This window comes from Ammospiza nelsoni, chromosome 5 (assembly GCF_027579445.1).
Source record: "Ammospiza nelsoni isolate bAmmNel1 chromosome 5, bAmmNel1.pri, whole genome shotgun sequence".
Lineage (NCBI taxonomy): Eukaryota > Metazoa > Chordata > Aves > Passeriformes > Passerellidae > Ammospiza > Ammospiza nelsoni.
Genome location: NC_080637.1, coordinates 36,088,889 through 36,109,548, shown reverse-complemented (window position 1 = coordinate 36,109,548; position 20,660 = coordinate 36,088,889). Strand labels below are relative to the sequence as shown.

The 20,660-nt window shown below is 37.2% G+C and overlaps 1 protein-coding gene across 1 annotated transcript in view; it reads right to left on the bottom strand.

The window, feature by feature from the left end:
* Positions 1-20,660, bottom strand: part of TRHDE (thyrotropin releasing hormone degrading enzyme) — a 209,891-nt gene that overhangs the window by 149,439 nt on the left and 39,792 nt on the right. The window lies entirely within an intron of this gene.

Sequence of the window (20,660 nt, the reverse complement as noted above, 5' to 3'; positions counted from 1 at the left end):
CTGCTCCAGGCATAAGGTATGACAGAAAGTCAAAATGTTTTCTTTCAAAGCAATGAACTACACATAAGATCTAGATTCAGTCTTTCCTACTTGCACATTTTCTTTACTGCATACTCTTTATAGACCAATGAAATCTATCAAGTCCAAGAAGGACACAGCTATTTGTTAAAAGACAGGTCACTCCTTCTTTTACCAGGTCAGGACACATTTACCATGGAAGAAACAAAAAACTTTATATTTAATGTTCTATATGGCAGGCTTTAAAATCAATGCTTTCATTTTCTTCGGAAAAGTAGTGTAAAATGAAGCATTTGGCCACCACAACCAGAATTCAGACTTCATGATATGCAATTCTTTCAAGAAATTCTGAATCCAGAACATTTTCTGGTATGAGTATTGGAATCAGAAGACTCTAGACATATTTAAACTGAAGTCTGATGAGTTGCTGATATAGCTGGTTGTCAAACACAGAAGTAGGACTGGGTGCAACAACTCGGGAGGTCCTTTTCCAGGCTGTGTCCCCAGCTACATGATGCACTCTCTTAACTTGGCTCTAACAAACGCTGCATTTTCTCCTCTTCAACGTGGTCCCACCACAAGACATTTTTACTACTGTGAAAATATTTATAGTAAGTGTACAAGTTATCTGTCTGGGGCTGTTGTCCAACAGCATTTTAGAAGAAATGTCAGACTGGGGAAAGAAAAAAGCAACTAGTGGCACTCAGAGATATGTAACTATTTCTGTTTGCCTGTGCTTCTTTCTTGGTCACTTAGTTGTTGGATGCCATTATCACTTGTGTGCCAAGCCAGAGTTAACTGAAGACATTTTTAGCCCTTTCAGAAGCCTGACACCAAAAGAACAGTTCTGTATGTTTCTTTTAAAGTACAATACAAAAAGTAACAGCTTTGATTCTGAAAAGTCTGATTCACAAAACAACCAGCACACATATACCACATGTATGCTATGAAGAATACATGGAAAGCAGACAGAAATATGACTTAAATATGTTTCTATCACTTGACATTTCCCACAATAGAGATGGAGAAAAAATAAGTCCCTTCATCCCTGAGAGAGAGCTTGGGATGCTCATACAAGCACCACAGAAGTGAAATATCAATAGCCAAAGTAAACTCTACTTTTGCCTTTTTATAAATTATTTTCTTTGCTGTCCTCCAAAAGGACACTACACTGAAGGAAATACACTCCTTGGTGCTCAGAATGAAGTGTTAGCTAGGAGGAAGAACTTACTCACTCAGCACTTCCCCAGATAACACAACATTTGACCAAAGAGTTTCCTTCTAGAAATGCTGATTCACCAATGAGTGGGATAACTGAGCAACAACAGCAGTGATGTACACATGTCATGGGCTTCATCTCCCACAGTTCAAGAAACACAAAATGCTACCAAGAATCATGCTTTGTAGTGCCATTCTTGTCCCCATTTCCTCAGATCAGCCTGTAGCCAGAACATGCAGGTGATGCCGTGGAAGAAAAAGTAGTGATGCCATGAAAGAAAAAGTAGCGATGCCTATGTATCTGAAACCAAGGGAAGCCTTGCTGCCAATCTCCTACAGAAACCAGGTGTGAAGTTCAGCTCCTTGCCTTGAAGCAGTGAGTAGAGTCTTGCCTGTATGCAACTCAAAAACTTGACTGGGGCACATGATCCGCAAAAGCTCTATGCTGCAGACAGATTTCTATGCATTTACTTTAGGCCATGCAGAAATCTGCAAGCTTCTTCTCCAGTCCAGAAGGGAATACAAATTCACAGCTACTAATCCATAAACTTAAATCTGGAGTAGATTTTTAGTGAACAGAAATTCAGTGAAATTTGAAGAAGCTTCTGCCGTGTGCCACATGATCTCCCCATGTTTCAAATTCTGTCTTTAACACTGAAAGCAAAATATCAGTTCCTCTCTCAGTAGCCACCAGGCACCTCACTTTTGCAATGCTGCAAGCCTGTCTAAAACAAAAAGGTGCAACAAACCTCCTTCACATCAACAACATCACTGGTTTAGGAAGACCATCCACCAGAGCATCCCACCAGAGTGTGTATCTACTCTCAGGAAAACACATATATTCATTCTGCTACTGCACAGAGACTCTGCTGTCTTGAGAATCTTGCCTTATGGTTTTGACACAGGAGGAAAAAAGAGACAGCTTCTTTCTAGAGATTTAGGTAGTGTTTCCTTGCAATAAAGATTCTTTCTAGCCATAAAGAAAAGCAAGAAAGGTCAGGGAACATACTTTGGTCCAAAGCCTAGAATTAAGAGATGGATTAGAGCTTGTGAAGAAATTCTGAGTTTATGAAATTGCTTGATAAAAGCACAATATAGCTCTTTACATCCAGAAGAGGGACAAGAAATGAGGGGCAAGAAATTGGCTTCCTGATTCTGCCAGCTCAAAGCTTTGAATCAATATCTGTGGAAACCATTCCAGGTTTCTCCCCTTGGCTCCTCTGGGCATGGAATTATGCTTCAAACAACCTGTATAGCTGAGGCTCCAATTATTTTGCTGTATCTGAAGATTATCCCTTGGGCTTTTCTCTGTGGTTATTTTCTCCAGATGCTTTTATTCTATTTTAGAAATCATTTAACAAATAATGTAAATTGTCCACAACATGATAGAAAAGACAATTTGCTTTGTCAGCCAGTTAAAAAGTCAATGCAAATGATTCTGTCTCTTTTTACATAATTTACTTGGGTTATAGCATCTTAAGATGCCAGTGTACAGGGCTCCCTATACTAGTTCTTCAAGGGAATACAGCCTGTTCTTCTCAACAACCTTTTTCACTACTGTCTTGTCAACATGAGCTTGACAAAAGATCTCAAAGAAAGAAACAAAAACAGAGGTAGAGCAATTCTTATCCGATTAACAACTTTTTAGCAACAGTAACAATCTGCCCCAAACCTCTCCAGCTACTTTTAACATGATCCCAGAGACACTGAAAACTGGTGACTCTATTCAGCCTCATTTGCAAAGGCAAAAAGAAATTTTTAGCTGCCCAAGCAACTTATGAAAACTACAGAAAAACCTCTGAAAGCTAATAAAATATTAGCTTGTTGGCAGAAAGCAAAATTAAACAAACCAATCACAAGAAAAATATGACTCTTATAATAGGGTCAAAAAAAGAACCACACAATGATTATAAATCTGGTTTAGAGAAATGCTGACTTCTGTCCATTGCTTTTGCATTTTGAATAAGTGATTCTGGGCACTCTTTCATGAGGTATTCCCTCATATTAATACACAAGATACTGGGAGGGGTAGGTATTAATTATTAGATGTAAAGTGTCTTCTCCCTTCATGTATCTTTTAAAAACTGAATGTTTATCTCCTTAGAAGATCCCAGGGTCCAGGAGAATCCTTCCTAGCAGCTTATTTTTACTTGAGTCATTTCAATAGGCTGATTGACAGCAATATTTAATAACCATTTTAATGGCCCATGAGTGGAAAAAGTGTGAACAAGCCGTAACAGGCAGAGGTGCTTCATAATCCAGACTTTTCTGGCAGCTGTCAATGTATAGTATAATTACATTCCAAAATAAAATCTGAGAGGACCCAACAAGGAAAACTTCCCAGTTTTGTAGACACAAAGGAGACCACGGATTCAAAAGCACAAGTGAAGAGTACTTCTGGAAAGAAAACTGATTTTTCTTTAATTTGAATTTACATTTGAGTAACCTAACATTTGGTCCTTAAGGCAGTAATTTCAAGGAAACCCGAGTGGCATTGGAAAGGCTTACTGCTCTGTTACTCTTGCTACTGATATTTGTATTTCCAGGATGGGAAAATCCTAATGCAGAGTGCTGTATGGAGCTATACTACACTGAAGTGTTGCCCAAATGAGCCAGAGATTCCTCAGGCAGATGATGGGTGAAAAGGTGACCCCAAGCAGTTCTACCATGTGCCAGCACAAATGTTAGTACTCCTGGAAATCTAACAGTATGATATATCAATTAGAAGAACACCTTTTCATGAATTGTACATGCACTTTAATATAATTTGTAGTTTACTTGTCATGCACACAATGCAGGAAATCAGCTACAAATTTGAGAGGAAAGGATTACTTAAAACTGAAAATCTAGGACTGAAAATCCATAGCAAAAATTCCATCAAACCTAAATGAAAGCAGACTTTGTCTGAAGCACCTTCCATTAACTGAAATATTCCACAAAATTCTTCTTTCCTATTGAAGGAATTTGAAAAATGCAACCTGCAACCAGGTATCAGGAAAAAGGTGCTTGAAAATTTGTTCTAAGTACTGGTCATATTGTTGCCATGAAAGCTTATTTTAGCCAATTGCAAACCATTACTTACCACCTGAGGTTTTTTCCATTCTTATGAATTATAAACCTCAGCACAGTCAATGCTGAAAAGGTCAGTTTACATGTTTGTTCAAAAGTAAAGTCTCTAGCAAGTAAAAAATATGCATTGCATCTAGTTCAGCTTTTTCTTCATTTATATTTTATTATATGAATCTTAAACATTTATTCTGTAAGCACATTGATATTGACATCTGTTAACTACCAAACATTCTCACGTTTAATACCACTACAGATACAAATCACCTGTTAGCATCCCCCCGTTATGTATTGAAAAGTTCAGGGGAATGAGGTACTTAATTACATTAGGTTTGAGTCAGCAAAAAATAATCATGCACTTAAATTCAAAAATGACTTGTTCAATAGCTCCTGGATTGAAATCTCCATTGAGAAATTATTCATTTGAATCTATAGGGCTGCACAACTCTTCTTCTTCTATTATGTTCTTACTGAAAAAAAAGCTATTTTCTATGTCCATTGAGGGCATGCCAGTTAACAGGCCTAAAACACTGCATACATTTTAAAACCACCTTTCTTCCAAAAATGTTTACTGCTATGTGAAAAACAAAAATCAGTAGCATTATTTTTAACCACAAAATACAATAATTTTTTTAATAATTCCAATTATTATTCAGTGGGAATGTTTTTAACATGTTTGGATATCACTCTACACTCTAATGTTGCCTATTCCAGAAAATCCCTTTAGCAACACTGTTAATCTTTTTATAAATCTAATTTTCAAGCCCTTATAAAATCTGCAATCTCACAGCCATTGTACTTTATAATGCCAAATATTTCTGGTCACATAAATATTCTTCTGTCCTTACGCATCACCATATGAAAATATATACAGCATGTAATTTATTCTGACATTTATAGTACGACACAAGACTTCCATTTCATACTCTATGCTATATATATTCAAGAGACAACATACAGAAATTACGGGCATCTAACAATAATATTTCATTGAAGAAAAAGTAAGGATACAAATTATATCTTATCTGAACTATAGAATTTAGTGGATAATGAGTGATGACAGATTTTATAGCACTTCAATAGTGACTTAATCACTTCACTTATTATTCAGAAGTGGTTTTGGTTCAACGGGGTTTTAGCTGTGGGAGAATCATTGTCACAGAAACACAATTTACACTATGGAGAAATTTCACCAAATGTAACTATCCATATGTATACTGCACCAAATGGGAAACTGTTTTAAGGCATTGATGCAGTGAAGGATTTCTTTGGGTTTATTTCATCCTACTGCAAAAGAAGAATTGACTTGGTCAGAAGCAGAACATCAACTGAATTAAAAGACTGTATTCCCAACGAGACAGCCTCTATACAAACTCTGGTCATGCCTAGCCATGTTTGATTGATGATAGCTGATGGGATTACAGCCTAGCTGAGGCAGCCAACAATACACAAATGTGCTATTAGTAGTATCATACATTAATCAAGTGATGAGTACAAAAAAAATTTAAACTACTCTGATCTCAGTATGTTTTACTTAGTCTTTATATGCAGTAATGGGAAACTTAAGCACAAGCCCATACTGATTGTACACTATACCTTAACTGCATATTCAAAACTCCTATTTTAAAAAGTTTTTTGTCTACATAAATACAGCCTACAAAAACTCCCCAATCTCATCTTCTAAAATTGTACTATATTTTTGCTTTGGGCAGAAACAAGAAAGGAAAAGAAATCAACTTTTGTTAATTACATCAACATCTAAAAGAAGCATAAAAGAAGACAATAAAGTTTGATCCAATTGAATAAACTGTCAACTAAAAACATTCTAAATCAGATTTATGATAAACTCAAGGCCTAAGTGAGGTATCACCTTTTAAGAGCAAGCATACAGAACATTATCTTTATGTCTGAAACCATCTTCTTAAAATATATATTTTGGTGCCATCCCATTTAGAAAATAACTTAAGTATGCACACTGAGTAGCAAGGACAACCAGTTAGTAGCCCAGAGTCAGGCAGTCAGGCAGTTCATATTGATTCTTAAATCTGCAACTCATCCCAGCTCCTGGCAGCTCTCCAACCATATACTGAATTTCTAGTCTAACTGCACCTGGGATTCCCCATCTCAGTGCTTATCACAATGTATAAAAACATGAAAGGAAGATGTCAAGCAAAGATTGCTATAATAGAGTTTAAAGAAGGAGAGATGAGTTCAATGTTAGAACAGCTCCAGTGGACATAAAAATAATGTCAAGAGCAGAGAAGGTAAACAAAAAGTTATTTATATGCTGTTAAGTACTACAACTGTACTGCATTCACAAACATGTTGGCAGGGATGCAGAAGTTAACACAGCAGTGTAGAGAAGCTAGTAAGCACAGATTCAACTGTCCAGTCCACCTCACAAACCAAACTTTCCAAATGAAGTCCAAGTAAATCCATAATCCCAACATGTGACTTCAGGTGACATAAGTAAAGAAGGGAAAAAATCCTTTTTCATCTCTATTTTAACTGATACAGAAAAAAATCTTTTTCAAGAACACAAATCTTACTATGCTGCTAAAATCCATCACATTTCATTACATGTAATTTTTAAACCTGAAGTAAATCTCAGAGGGTAGTTTTAAGCAATCAGGTACAGGATTCAGCTTCAGCTTCTTGCTAACTGAGTCTGGAAAACACAGTACACCACAGAGGCATGTGAGGTACAAATAAGAAAACAGTTTGACTCAAAGGCCACTGCCATCAAAAATGGCACACACAGAAAGACCAGAAAAGGGTAACAAAGGCAATTAGCACTATAATAATGACACTCAGCACTCAGTCTACACAGTCAATCCTCCCCAAGACAGCAGAAATGAGAAAATATTATTATTAGATTTTGAAGTAAAACTCAGTGATCAGCAAAAAGAAAAGTGTAAGCCAAAAGTTCTAATATTTCTTTATTATAAAATCCAATGTGTGCATCTGCTCTTCCATTTTTCACTAAATCTTCTAAGACAAGAAAGAAAAAAAGTTGCACCAATGAAGATTCTAATATGGATTATACCAAAAATGCAACTTATTCATGCTGAAAGAAATGCAACATGGTCTATGCTTTTGAGAATGTGTCCCCTCTAAGAGATTTGTGAGAGGATGAAGATGCCTTTCCTTTACTGAGGTATTTCACACACACCTCTAGAAAAGTGTCAGTCATTGGAAAAGAAGGAACTGTATATGAGATTAATGCACTCATACAATTTCTCCATCAGAGCATGAGACACAGAGCTACTGAAAAAAAAATCATAAACATGTATTGAGAGAACAACACCAACAAATGGAAATTTACTACCTTTCTACAACACATCTTTCAATAGCATGCTTAGTTTAGGAAGAACAAGTTGCTAGAATATTAGGATAAAGGAAAGATGTCTTACTGAAGAGACCCCATCTGCATGTGAGTGTTTTTCTAAATCCAGTTCTATACAGATCTGCATAACAAATGAGGCTTTAGCAACTTGAAGAAAGGCATTATCCCTTGCAGGTGGTGATAAATGGATAAAGACATTCAAAAAAGCTTTTAAATATACCTGAGTGGTTCTGCGTTTTAATACCATGAACCAATCAGAATTTTCCATCTTCACACAAAGATGGAATAACACTGTGCCACCTCGACTTGCTCATAATCCCTAGGTCAAAATGCCTTGATCCTGGATGTGCAGGGAAGGCAAAATCCCAGCTGGGAGTTTTAAAATGAGTTTCAGTGAAGCTCACCAGTCTCACAGATCAAAGAATATACTGTCAAAAGACTAGTTCTGCATGGAATTACCTTCCAAAATATAAAACAGCTTGCTTGTCAAGTCAAAAGTTTTGATATGAAGAAAGACATTTATATTATCTCTAGTCTTATTACCTCTCTATAGGAGCCCCACTCCTAAATGTGAATATTGAAGGGAAACAATTTTACAGCTTCTCTGTCTGTCAACTTTTACTTATAGACCACTTGAATAACGGAAATAAGCTGCTAGTGGTAGAGTATAAGACAGTTCTTTTTCTCTAGGTGGGTTGACTCTGCCACCTTTATGTTGCTTTATGTTGAAATCAGGGGCTTTCTGATGCTGAGGTCCCTGATTTTGATAACACACACAACATACACTAGAATGTTACAAGCTACTTTGGAATTACACTTAGCTTTATGCTGCTGTACCATCTGTGACTATAATCTTCCAGGGTTACAGATTCATGCATACTGGCAGCAGACCTGACTCAAGAAGTTCTGCATAGACCAGCCAGCAGCAGCTTCTCAGCACTGCAGCTGAACTGTGGGACCAGCCTGAAAAACAGTTCTCTGGAAGGAGCTGGTTAAAAATAACCCCCAAAAAATCAAAGGGAAGAAAACTACTTTACACCACTGAAGTTAATGTCTTATAAAACTGCATCTAGGACAGTCTGCTTGCCTGATCCTTCTTGACTCTGATGAAAAAGAACTGCAGTGATGATTTCTAAGTGGAGGAGGCAACTGAAAAAAGGTCAGGAGACTTCTGAAATGAGGGACAACTAGTTCACAACCAGTGAACAGGACCCATCTTCTCCATGGAACCCACAAGACAAAAGCCTGAAAACTGCCACAATGTCAAGCCCAAGCAGCAGCCAAGCACCACAGAGTAGCTCACTCCCCCACCAGTGATATCAGGGAGAGAATCAGAAAAATGAAAGCTGGAAAACTTGCATGTTGAGATAAAGACACTTTAATAGGGAAAGCAGGAGCTGTGCACACAAGCAAAGCACAACAAGGAATGAACTCATCACTTCCCATGGGCAGGGAGGTGTTCAGCCATCTCCAGGACAGCCCCATCAGGACCTGGGATGACAAACACCCTCACTCCACACATCACCCCCTTCCTCCTGCTTTCCCCAATTGATACACTGAGCACGATGTCAGATGGTCTGGAATGCCCCTTTGCCCAGTTTGGGTGATGTGTTCTGGCTGTGTCTCCTCCCAGCCCCTGAGGCATCCCCAGCTCCCTCACCAGTGTGGCAGCATGAAAAGCAGCAAAGGCCTTGGCCCGGTGTAAGCCCTGCCCAGCAATCACACAAACATCTCTGTGTTCTGAACCCTGTGTTCAGCACAAATCCAAAACACAGCCCCACATCAGCCACCAAAAGAAAATTAACTCTACGCCAACAAAAACCAGCATGTCCAATCTTCTCATTATCCACATTTCCAAAATCATCACATGCTTGTAAGATGTTCCCAGATTCCTTATCCCATGTGCACACTCCTTGGTTCCATGATCAGACTTACACCTCTTACATATGACAGCAGAAAGGTAGGAACTATAGTTTGGGAGAGTCTCCATAAAAGTCTGGAATTTGCTGACTGAAATTTTATCTACAGATGTGTTCTCACAGTCTTTATAGGCCTACCATTGTAAAGTACAGCCAGGATGTATGGTTGGAAAGACAGATTAATATTAAAGGAACATCCAAAGACAAGTATATGTAAAATTTCAAGAGGTTAGAACTACTTGTAGGAAGATTTGTTTTTAATGTTTAAAATTACATTTTACTCACTTGTAATGTTATTTTTTTTGCACTTCACTATTGAAACATTAAATTATCCTTCAGCTGTGTACTCAGATTTGACCATTTTATACTCCACATCAAAGCTGTCACACAGCAGTTGTATTTTGATTGCAAAGAGCAAGTTATTTTTTTTTTTTTTTTCAAGTAATAGACTGACAAAGATAAAACAGTGAATTTTTCTGGGCTGGACTTCCATCCAGCTGCCCCCAAATACAATATAAGCATTACAAAAAGCTGTCTGTTCACTATTACTCTGAATGACTTAGAGCAATTTCAAATATCCTTCAGTATCACTTGTCAACATTCTTTCTTTGGCAGGTTTTATTAAGAGTTACATAAGATCATTGCGTTATCAATCATAACTCGTACAATTCAGAGACCCTTTTAATCACTTGGAAACTGCTGTAGGTTTCTACAGAAAATCCTGGAGATAGAGCATGAGGCATAAAACTGCATTTCTAATGCATCTGTTTGATACTGAGTAACAGCCAAATAAACAGCCAGTAAAATTCAGTTCTCTGTGATTACCTTAAAAGAGGAAGCAAAGCTTAAAACACTTCAAGAATATGGAGAAAAGATGCCTCGGAATCAATTTTTACATTACTAGTGAAAAGACATATAATGCTTTTTTCTATGTATCTAAGTTAGGGCTGACAGTTTTGTGAAGCTTTATATATTTCCACACCTGAGAATTAGCACCCTAGGAAGAACACCTCTCAGACCAACTTTAAAGCAGGAAATATTGCAGTCACCTGTATGTCCCTCACATAAATCATCAATACTTAACCATGAAAGAATGCAAGTTCCAGCTGCCTGTCTCAATGCATACTCAAATTCTATCTCACAGATAGAATTTATATTATTATATAAATTATATTATTAGATATAAATTATATCATTAGATAAATTATATCTCTTTCTCTGAACATTTTATACACACCTGACCAGCAAAACATCTGCCTGCCCTCACTCTTTGGCTTTCAGCTGAGCATCTAAATACGACAACAGAACTGTGGTGTGGAAACATCTCACATAATTTCTTATGAGGAATTCAACCACTGACCTCTGTTTGTGTTTGGGAGTCACATCATAAAGAGCCACGCATTAAGTTCTGTCAAATTACCTGTGCTTTTACAACATGACTTCAAAAGGAAACCTAGTGTCACAGCAGTGGTGACAGACTAAAGCCCCTGCTAAATAAAAAACATATCAGGACCTCTCTTGGCATGATCCGTTCCACGGGTAAGTTCCCTCTTGTTGCAGAGCTCAGGATCAATTACAAAGACACAAACTCAAGCACTATTTGGAAAAAGTTTCTAAAGATTTATCTAAGCCTCCCAGAGAGACAGCAATAGCTGCAGAAACGTCCAACAAGAGTTTCCAAAGTACACACCTAAGTTCTTTCGTGCACTTGTCCCTTCCCTCCCACTCCCACCCACTTCAGGATTAAACTGGCCAGTACTTACGAAAGCAGAACAACGTGTAGCAGTGCTAAACACTCCAAGAAGAAAAAGCAACTGGATTTTTCTAGACTACAATGTTGCCCAAGTTTAATTTCGGTAAGCAGTAGCATATGACAAGGAACATATTTTTTAGTTGAACAGTGGGAGTTGTTTTAGCTTAATACACTTCCTGAAGTGTGCTATCACTATGACAAATATGCATCTTCACAAGGACAGCTTTGTTAGAAGTGTTACTGATAAGAATCAGAGAGAGCGACAGAAATCACAGTCTTCACAGAGCTGATCCTGAATCTGGAAATGTTATGGTTTAAATACATAAGCAGATGGCAATTAAATAAATTAGAAGAAAAGGAGAATTCACATACAACAAGAGAGAACAGAGAAAGCAAGTTTAGCAGTACCTACCAAAGATCTCCACCAAATTTTAATTTAGTGATTCTTTCAATGTCCATATACCATTTTAAGAAGCTTGCTAGCACCCAGGAAGCAAGGTGGGGCAAGGGGAAAATGCACAATGGTAATTCGCTTGTTTAATTTAAAGTTGTTCAGCCATCTTGATATTTTCATTGTTACACTGAAAATCATGGGTTTCCATAATGTAAAAATGAAGTTGCTCCAGGCATGGAACTGCAAATGTAGCATAATTCATTGTGTTAGGATATTTTTCAGTTACAATATCCTTAGCAAAAGCAATAAAAGGTGAGCACATAGATCCCTTTGAATTTCAGTAGCTTACAGAAACTAGCTAGTACAGGTGGAAGGTTTATAACTAAGCCAGCAGAATCTAGCCAGCAGCAATAGGTTTATTCAGCTCAGTAGCTATACACTTTCTTACATCTTTTGTATGAACAGAAATCTCTGGCCTACTTAAGTCCCACTTTAATGTGTTACTATCTTTACAAGACACTGTAATAATCTCTTGAAAGAAACTTTGTGTGCTCTGTGCTGATACATGAAAATGTATCTTCTTTACATCTGTATCTATAGGGTTTTTTTACAGTTCATAAATAAGATGTGAAAGCTCATTTTCAAACATCTACATAAAGATTTTTAGCTGCATCTAATACTCAGGATATTTGGAGTAAGTGGTAACTTTTTCCAATTCTCACTGCATCAGTAATGCATACCTTTTAGATTTACTAGGAAGAACATTAATTATATTATTTTGAGTTACTCTGTCTGCGTGTGTGTGTACTTCCCTCATCTATTTTCTTTATGGCACAAGGTTCATAGTGAAGAAGAATGCTCTTAGTAGGGACAGAGTTTTCATGATGTTGGCATTACATTATGTCTGAATGGATAACATTTTAGAATACATCGATTCTTATTTCAAAACAAACAAAAGAAAATAAGCAAAGCCAAATACAAATCAGTTTCAGTGAGGCAGTGGGCAAAGTGCTTTATCATCAGTTTTGCCTAGTGAAATTTCTGTTTCTCAATGTAATATATTTGCTGCCCTCAAATCAGCATCTAATGGAAAGTGAACTTTGTCACAATACCATCTGCAGAGCGCAACGAACTACCCCAAAGAAGCACAATCCTAAAACTGAAAACATGGAGAGTTAACAGGAACATTTCTTCAGTGCTGCAGGGGAAAAAAAAAGAAAACAAAAAATCAAAACCGATTGTTCTTCTTCTCACTCACTTTTAGCAATGATACTGATGTGAAAAATAAATAAATTCACACACTCCTAAAGGTCCTAATAGCCAGCCTGAAACTGATGGCAGGACTTTTGAAATTGCTGTGAAAAAAACTGCTACCTATGCAAAAGGAACAACACAACGCAAGTATTGTTAAAATCTTCTTTTAGTCTTTCTGCATGGAAGTTTTCATCTCAGCCATTCAGAGACTTTGAATAAGTGACAGAAGGTACAGATTAGCTCTGAAATTAAACATCCTAAATCAGTTTTCTAACTCCTCAAACAGCAGGCTTACCCCCTAAAGGAAGGAAGGCAAGGAGTTATGCAAACCCCAACAGCTCTAAGTGCCTCCTGTGAGGGAGAGATGCAGGACAAATATCTTTTAAGGCTTTCTTGCCTGTCTTGACCAAGGAAATAGGCTATAGTACAACTTTCAGGCTAAATAAAATTGTGCTTCTGAAACACAACTCTGAACAGACTTCTGAAAAAAGACTCTGAACATTGTCATAACATTACCTCTTCCAGAGCTGGAGATCCAATACAGTAACCATAGGGTTCAGCAAGCAAAACACTAGGGCTAAAACTGGTACAGAACACATTTTCAGACAGGAATGGCAAAACAGATTCCATTGTATTGATTTTTATTTCCTCTTAGACTCATTCCAACTTGTTTCTGAGTCCAGCCAGACACTGAGCTGTCTTCACTTTTCAAATCAAATGTGGGAGGCCAAAAACCACAATCCTGAATGAGAAGAAAATACTAGTGGAGGTTATTGCTGCTGTTGCTACTGAAGTATGTAAAACTACCTGTCTCAATCAATTCACACTAAAATTCTTAAAAATAATAGAATTGACCTGTACTCAAACTGCACATGTTAAACAAAAAGTCTGAGTGAACTGTGTCAGTGTTTGATGTGGACAGTCCTATAATCTGCCTTTTTTTTTTTTCTCACCAGCACAACACTTTGATTGTGCTGAGTTTCACTCTTCAGGACATCCTCTACTTCACATGCTAAATGCTAAGACAGAAAAAACAGGAGTCACCATACTATCCTTGTTCACACTCCTTCCATTTGAAACTGCAAGGTTAAATGAAAACTGGAACCTTAATAAATGGAACTTGAAATTATTTCAAGTTTGTCATATGACTATGAATCAAAATTACACATGAGCAAGTCAGCTGTAAACTTTCATATTTACTCAAATACCGTCATTATGAACACATTAGTCCATTACATATTACTCCATTAGCTCTGTTTGTAAATATACAGTTCTCTTGAAGGTGCTTTTTAAATAATGCCCAGTATATAAGACTACATTGGGGGACTACACGTTTCAGTAAGTCAACAACAGCCATTTCCTTTTCCACCCCAGGACAACATACTTGAGTAGATTGTGTAACAATTCTGTCTTATTTTAGATATAGATGGTGTCAGGTTTCTACCTCAATTCTGAGAGAAAAGGCCATTACTTTGTCCTTGGTACTCTAATTGATGTAGATCAACAGCATTACCTACTTCATTCAAACTAAATGCTATAGGTACAATTTTCAAAAGAAAAAAATCATGGTTTAGCAGATTCTACTGAAATCCAATCTTCCTGAACACTGCCCAAGGATTCACACATCCCTTTTCTTGAGCACCATCTAAATCTACCACAGTATCCTCAATGATATAATTTATCTTTTATCCAGACGCTTTTGTATTTGTTTTCCTGCCACGTAGCTCTGAGCTTTGCATGGTAACTTTCATATAGTGTCACACCATGCACAGAAAGTAACTCTCACAGTATCCTAATGACATATAGACCCTGTCCTATAATAAAAACTACCATTCATGATGCCTATACAAACATGAAGTTCATTGTGGACCAAAGACCTAAGCTATTCCTAGACACAGTCCTTTAAACTAAAGCTACAGTTACTGGTATAAAAGATCTCAGCTGCTGGTCAGTCTCCGATGAACCCTCTTGACTCTCCAACAGGTTATTAAAATTGTTCTGTAGCCTCTCTTAAAAATAAAATTAGTTCAAAAGCTGGACATGGTCAATCAGGTATGAGAGCTCTGCTCAGGCAAGTGAAAGGAACTATAATGAAAACTACTCCAGTCACAGCTTTGTAAAAAGCATTTTGGATTCATGTGCTTTTTAGGCGTTTAACCATCTCATACCAGGTGGAAGTTCAAACAGTTTTCTGGTGATTCCCATAATTTCTATGGGGTTTCTGTGCGTCCAAGATCTCACTCCATTTCATAAATCCTACAGAAGTATTCACTTCATCTTTTATCAATCTAAAAATCAGAGATCAAATTTAAACTATCCAGATTAGTCTCCTCTCTGTGTAGCCAAAAGAGATACCTTTACAGGTACCTTCTCAGCCAAAATTTCTCCTAACTCACCATAAAATGTATCATTTTCTGAAGGCATCTGTATTTTTCACAAGGTAGAGAACTAAGAATAGACACTACTGAAATTCAGTGCACCCACTTCTACACTGGTACTAACTGTTCAAATTACACATACTGAAGAGTAGCTTGGGAAAAATCTATTTACATTCAGATGAAGGAGTCTCCTGGCTCAAAAACAGCCCTGACATTTCCAGGGAATCTCCCACAATCCCACATGCTATTACCCTCTCATAATAGCATCACTCTCAGGTGTTGTTTTTTTCTTTTTTTCTTTTTTTTTTTTTTTTTTTTGATTACTCATTTAAAAGCCAAGCTGATTTAGCAAAGTAGCCAGTGGGGACACTGTCAGACTGGGTCACCTTCTTTTTACTCTGGGATGACTGAATTGGTACTGGCAATAATACTCCTGGACACCTTCCTTATCTGAGAGGTATGGCTTCTATTCGTGTCACAGTTAAGAGGGAAGGGAAACCACAACATAATGAAAACATTCCATTCAGAACAGGATTATTTCCACCAGGACATTCATCTTTATTCTATATAAGGCTACTTTATTCCTATATGTAACTTTTCCCATCTCCTGCAAACAGTATCACACTTGCTACGCTAATGCAACAGAGAGATCAGGTACCCCTTAACAAACTTCCAAACCTGTTCAAATGCCCATTGTGAGCCATTTTAAACTCACTAATGGAAATAATTAGTTTATCATTTGAAATAGCTTAGAGCAATATAGTAAGTTGTAAGTGATGACTATTTTTTCCCTTCTTTGTTAACATTATACTATGGATTGATTTCCTATGTGGTTTGTTTCAGTTTAGTAATTCACAGTTCCTCTTCTAAATCAGTGCATTGTTCTGAGAAAACACATTGCTTTTCCCTATGGCTGGAGCTGAAATTTTTCACCCTGGTGCCCTGACCAGTTTCTGTTTTGAAGTGCTCACAGCTGAGAAATTTTAAAAAAGGGGAAAAAAAAAAAAAAAAAAAGCCCTCACATGCCAAAACCACACCCCAAAGGGACTAAGTGACACAGTTTCTCTGAGTAGGAATGATCTGTATCAACAACTAGTCCTCCATGGGCAGAAGCATTATGCTTTCTTCAAGTAGTTGGTCGAAGAAAATAGCAGGCTTCAACTGTGATGCCTAAACATGGGTGATAGCCCTAAATGAGATTTTCAAAGCTATTAAAAGGTAATAAATCCATGTTAAACTGTCAGATATGGGCCAGTCATGGCCCAATAGAATTTCATCTGAAAGCCAGCAGGACATTAGCTAAGAGTTCTCACGATACCCCATGGCATTTAACAGTACCAGTTAACTCTGTTTGGGCACATGAATCAAATTTTTAGTGCCTGCTATACTAATTAATGCTTTAATTTTATAGACAGAGAAGAAAAAACAAGCTATCATGCTTGGTGTTGTACAATAATTCCAGTTCAGAGCTGGTCAGGCGGCAGGAAGCCTTGCCTTGCTAGAGAGAAAGCATGAGGGTAGAATTGTGAAACATTTAGCATAACTTTAGCAGAGAATGCAGGCAACAACATAGAGGTTCACCCTACAAAGAGCAGCAGAGACAGAAGGAAGGACAAACAAAGGGGAAGAAAGCAGTAGCACAAGAAGTACTGATGAAGATGATGGAAGATCAAGTAGGGCAGAAGGCAACATTGCAATGAACAGGTCAGGAGCATGTCCAAGAGTCAAGCTAATAGTACTTAAGCACTTAAAGCAAAAGGAACAGTTAATCACTATCGCTCCCAGCAAGTCAGCTGGTTAAGATAACAACAACATCTCAACACATTTTCTCTGGCCTGCAATGACTCACACTGCATGAGGCAGCAGCAGTTCTCTCTCACCAAAATGTTCACTGTCAACCATGAGGGAATGGAACAGAGGTACATGAGTTTCTCTTAAAAATCAGAATGGAAACATTCCCCTGCTAAACTTCTTCAGTCTAATGCCTGAGTTATTTTCTATCTCATAAGAAAGAGTTTAAATTCTTCAGTGACATACTTTAAAAACTGATTCTTCCAAAAATACTGCATGAGCAAATGTTAATGGTCAAATCTAGCCTTCCATTGTGCAAATCCCTTGGATTGTGTAAATCCCTTGGAAAATCCTTTTCTGAGACCTTGCATTCACAATATCAAAGTGTTTTATGCAGCATAATGAAAAAAACCCATAAAATTTTTGTATGAAGTAGGTAATTAGTACCTCAACTACAACTGCAAAGGAAAAAAATCCCACCAAACAATAACCACATAAAATATATCAGATGGAACTACCAAGTTTACTACACAGCAAATCTAGAGAAAAAGACTTTCAGAAGTCGGAAATATATTTCACTTAGGGGTGTTGGTGGAGGAGAGGCTGGACAGGAGCCAACCTGGGCTGTATCAAAAGCAGTGTGACCAGTAGGGTGAGGGAGGGGGGAAGGGGATTCTGTCTCTCTACTCCACGCTCGTGTGACCCCTCATGAAGTGGAGTCTCGGTTGGAAAAGTCAGTCAGCCCCTCCACCTCAAACCATTTACAACTAAAGAATCACAGCTGTCCACATAGCAAGAGGGCTTGATTACATTTTCATTCCCCATAGTGTGACTCTGACCTTTGAAACCTCTCTTTTAAGGTGGTTTTTCTGTTTGTTTGGTTTTGGTTTTTTTTTCTTTTTAAATTTCTAAGCTCTGTGCACTTCAAAACATTAACTGGTCAGGGCTTCAGGGTGAAAAATTCAAGACCTCTCCAGTTGAAAGACCCTCATAAGGAAAAGCTCTATGCATACAAAGCAGTTTTTCGTGTAATGCAAACAGGATTAAAAACAACTATGTCACATAAATACAGAAATATTTTGTATTCACTAGTCATAAGAATATGATAAAAATCCTTCTGCATATCTTTTTAGATTAAATAAAATTCCATAGTTTAGCCTGCGCCACTTTAACCAATGTTTACAATGATAGTATTATAGTCTTCGGAAAATCTATGTTTTGTTTAAAAGACACGATTTATTTTTCATAAATGAAATTCATATAAAAATTATTGGTTTAAAACCCTACACAAGCACCTTCCAGTTCAGAGTATGAACTGGAGAATAGAAAAAAAGCTACATGGTATGTAGAAGTTTTAACTGCGGAAATTGTGAATTCCAGTCAGAGAAATTCCCAATTCACATTCATTACCAGAATTCATATCAATGGGAAAACAAATCTACTTTTCCAGTGCATTCAGAAGGCAGTACAGATCATATAGGATATAAAAAACCTTAGCCACAGCCATCTGATTGCATGCAAGCACAGCAAAAAACCCTGGTCACCACCAGCCAGGTAGTCAAGATCAACAGGAGGAATTGGTTCCTGTAGAGAACATGGGCTGATGTATTACAAACTCAAGTAAGGAGCACTAGTTTCAAATGCCTTGGAAATGGACCCCAATGACTCAGAAGAGAAAAAATGAACAGAGATCTTCCTGATACATCTAAAGAGCCTAAATGCCCTCATACTCCTACCATATAGAGAGCTCAAATGGACGACCACACAGATGACAAAGTGCTTTGTGGGTGGCAGGTCCCTTGTCCAGGGAGAATCACCTGTAGTTCCAACTCTAAAACACAGACAGCCCCACAGACAGCACCGACACCAAAAAGGTCTCACCCAATAGCCAGTACAGCACCTCCATAGTCAACTGGTCAGTATTTCAACAAAATTATTTTGTAAATATAAACTGCACTTTCAACAAAAATAATTCCATTTGGTTAAGTTTTTTCTTGTTAGAACTGAAAAGTACGTGAAACATTTTTTTTTTAAATCTGTTTGAAACAGAACATTTTCCATAAAACTGTTGACATTAAAAAGCTTTCCAAAGTACATTCCTCATTTTTCACTCCCACTTTCACATTTAGAAGTGAAATTAAAGACTTCTGAAATGCCCTGCTGAAGAAAACATGCTCGTTTTTCTTAAAACCATAATAAAGTACTCAATCCTTTGCAGTGCTGACAGCAGTAAATCAGATGAGTCCTAAGCTTTTGGAGAGCCCAGGTGCAGTTTTAGTATCAACACATCTACCTGATGCACATGCTTTTTCCATTGCTGTCGTTAATGCTGTTTTGTCTTTTCAGTTGGGAAATTCTTCAATACTACTGCAAAATCCCTATCATAGACAGATTACATTATTAACATTTTTAGTCCTTCTATTCACCCATCAGACTACTGGTCCCTAACTTTCTAAACTTTGATATTTTTTTTACAAGTTTTACAAGTCTTCACATAATATTTCCTATTAACAATTTTACTGCAAATATTTGATGAAAAAATACAACTTTACTTGTGACTATTCTTCCTGTTCTGTTCCAAAAAGATCCAAATTGAAATATATTCACTTACAATTAGATATTTTTAAAAGATATGCCACAGCACAATGACAATGGATATAGCATGTTGGTTTTAAAGACCATATGCTACAGTTCTGAAAGATACTCTGAAGCAGATACAATTACTAGCACTGGTGCCAGCTGGCATTCCCAATAAACTACCTGTAGTAATGATGTTTGGATATTTAGATGACCTTTAAGATCCCTTCCAACCAAAACCATTCTATGTTCATCTTTTCTATTCAACAAGTTCTTGATTATATTTTCTCCCTCTGAATTTATGCCCCCTGTAAGCCTAGTACTTCCTTTACAAAGCTTTATTAATATGTTTGAAGACATAAATGAAAGTATACACAGAAAGTTTGTGTATACTTAAATAGGCCTTATGCCTGTAACCTGTTATTAAAAGACACCAAGGAATAAATGCCACAACATACTTAGAAAAATATTCATGCAATACCCTCATCTAGAAATATCAATTACATTATCTATCTCCTACACCATTAGCTGTAAGTCCAATAAACCTACTCAGCAGGTAAGGGATTTAATGAAATAAACCCCGACTTCCTGGGAGGATCACCTGTGGTTCTAACTCTAATACTTCTGATCAAATACATGCTCTCTTCCTGCTGCTGAGCAACAGGCTCTTCTGAATCTTTATCAAACATGCTCCAAAGGAGGGAGGGCGTAATACTGTGGAAAGTATTTAAACGAGTAGGAGACCAACTGATTGTGGTGAAAGGGAGGATGAGAAGAAGCTATATTTTAAAAATAATATAAATTCATGGGGTTTACATTTAAAAGATCACAGTAAAACAAAATCACAGCACTTTTTTCAACAAACAACAAGACAATAAGCTTCTCTACTAATCATCATTATTAAGCCATATAAGCCATAAAATCAAAAAAGAAAAAAAACAGGACC